The sequence below is a fragment of the Macrobrachium nipponense genome, chromosome 6 (genome assembly GCF_015104395.2).
Source record: "Macrobrachium nipponense isolate FS-2020 chromosome 6, ASM1510439v2, whole genome shotgun sequence".
Classification (NCBI taxonomy): Eukaryota; Metazoa; Arthropoda; class Malacostraca; order Decapoda; family Palaemonidae; genus Macrobrachium; species Macrobrachium nipponense.
Genome location: NC_061108.1, coordinates 2,581,068 through 2,583,567, shown reverse-complemented (window position 1 = coordinate 2,583,567; position 2,500 = coordinate 2,581,068). Strand labels below are relative to the sequence as shown.

Genomic DNA, 2,500 nt, shown 5'->3' with positions numbered 1-2,500 from the left:
AAAATGTTAGGCAGAAATCCAAGCACTTTCTTCTTTACTAAGCGCTTGGATTTTTTTGCTTATAATTTTCTGTGGTTTTCGCATATATATATATATATATTAATATATATATATATATATATATACTATATATATGTGTGTATGTGTGTGTGTGTGGTGTGTGTGTAGGTGGAACAGGTGTTTTAAGAAGTATGACATCGAATATTGCCTCCGACCTGTGGATTCAGTCCGGTGAGGACGAAGCGTATCGATTGTCGACCTCATATTTAAAACAAAATTAGGTCAATCGAGTTAACCGGATAAGTGTAAGGTCAGAAATTCTATGCTGGTTGTATAACACACACACACAACACACACACCACACACATATATATATATATATATATAGGGATAGATATTATATATATATATATAATATATATGTATTGTAGATGTATGTTAGGACCAAGTTTTTTGGGGGTCAGTACTCTATATATATGTGTGTGTGTGAAGTATATCTATTTAGACAGAAAAATTGTAAACTGGCCAGCGACTATCTATAATATATCTTTCACACATATCGATCTATACATCATATAATATATAGTAATATATATATATATATTATATTATTATATATATATATATATGTTTATTGTGTGTACGTCTTAAACGGAGATACATATCATATGGATACTTATATCACTTATATCACTGATGATATATTGGCAGTGAGTAAAGTTTCATGCTTGAAACGTCCTCTTGAGGGAATCTCTTAAATAGCGGATAAGATTTTTAAGTAAAATGGAAGAATAAGTCCCGAGTATCTTGCACCTACCTGCGTCGGTCGTATATGTAGTATGTAAGGTTTCTTTCCCATATGTTCTGCGCGAGAAATTAAGTGGCCAGAGATACCGCATATTTTTTCTTGGTTCTGATATGCTTATTTATTTGGATATAAGCATCATCATATATATATATATATATATATATATATATATATATATATATATATTTTTGTGTGTGTGTGTGTGTGTGTGTGTTTGTGCATGTATATATATATATATATATATATATATATATATATATATATATATATATATATCGATATGTACAAGATATATATATTTTAAACTACAAGAGGATTTTACTTCATTGTGGATTGTATCCCGAAATATATATATGTATATATATGTGTGTGTGTGTGTACATGCATATATACTGTGTATATTATATATATATATATATATATATATATATATATATATATAGTATATATGTACACCAGATTATTAGACGATTCCTTATCGATAGCTTGTTTTCTAAACTCCATAAAAAAATAAGGAGAGATAGTAATCATCACTCTCTCTCTCTCTCTCTCTCTCTATCTCTCTCTCTCTCTCTCTCTCTCTCTCTCTCTCTTTGTGTGTGTGTGTGTGTGTCCCGGGCATTCATTTGCCCCTTTAAGCAGGTTTTACGTTGAGTGGGCTTTTAAAACCGTTGGCATATCGATGTATATACTTTTTTCGACAAAGAAAATCAGTTTTATTGCAGAATTGATTTCCGGATTAAGTATATTAGGGTTTCGTCAACAAAATACCATTGACTGGTAAATTTCACTCGAGGGATTTTTTGTTTATTTATCTATTTTTTTAATGTTACGTATCTTTAGGTTTTGTGACAAATTTATTATCCTGGAATCTTTTTACTGATTTTTATTCTCCTGAGAAGTGAATATTTATCATGTATATGCTATATTTTGTATATAATAGATATGTATATGATATGATATTATGTAGATATATATATATATATAAATATATATATATATAATATATATATAATATATATACTATATATATATATATATATATATATATATATAAATGCACGCGTAGTATTAGTAGTGCACAAGCATTTACACATACTTGACTGTAAAACAATTCATGAACTCGTGTAATTGGATTTATTTTTTTTTTTTTCTATATAAGTGTATTTTAAATTCTATAATAAATTCGAAGACAAAAGCTGTTTTCAAAAGAAATTCGTGCGATACAAAACTGCAAAAAAAAGATAAACCTTTGATAGAATCAGTGCAGTTGGCAACGCTGTCAAAAAAATATTATTATTATTATTATTATTATTATTATTATTATTATTATTATTATTATTATTATTATTAGAGAAGAAGAAGAAGAAGAACGACTATAAGAGAAGTTATATTTCGATCAGTTACAAGGTCGATTACAGTGGAACCTGTAAAGGAAGAGAGAAAAACACCCTGTATTCTTGGAGTACATAATGCCTCATAGTTCATTAGGTAAGCTGGGAAGACTGTATGATTATCCGATGTGATATATATATACATAATATATATATCCTATATATATATATATACATATATATATATATATATATAAATATATATATATATATATGTATGTAGTATATATGTGTGTGTCCGTGTGTAAACCGAAGGGGAATTTTTAGTTTAATAATAATTTTGTCCCCTCATGGGATC

At 27.6% G+C, this 2,500-nt stretch overlaps 1 protein-coding gene across 3 annotated transcripts in view; it reads left to right on the top strand.

Annotated features, from left to right (window-relative positions):
- Nucleotides 1-2,500, top strand: part of LOC135216326 (cAMP-dependent protein kinase catalytic subunit 1) — a 794,959-nt gene that overhangs the window by 126,666 nt on the left and 665,793 nt on the right. The window lies entirely within an intron of this gene.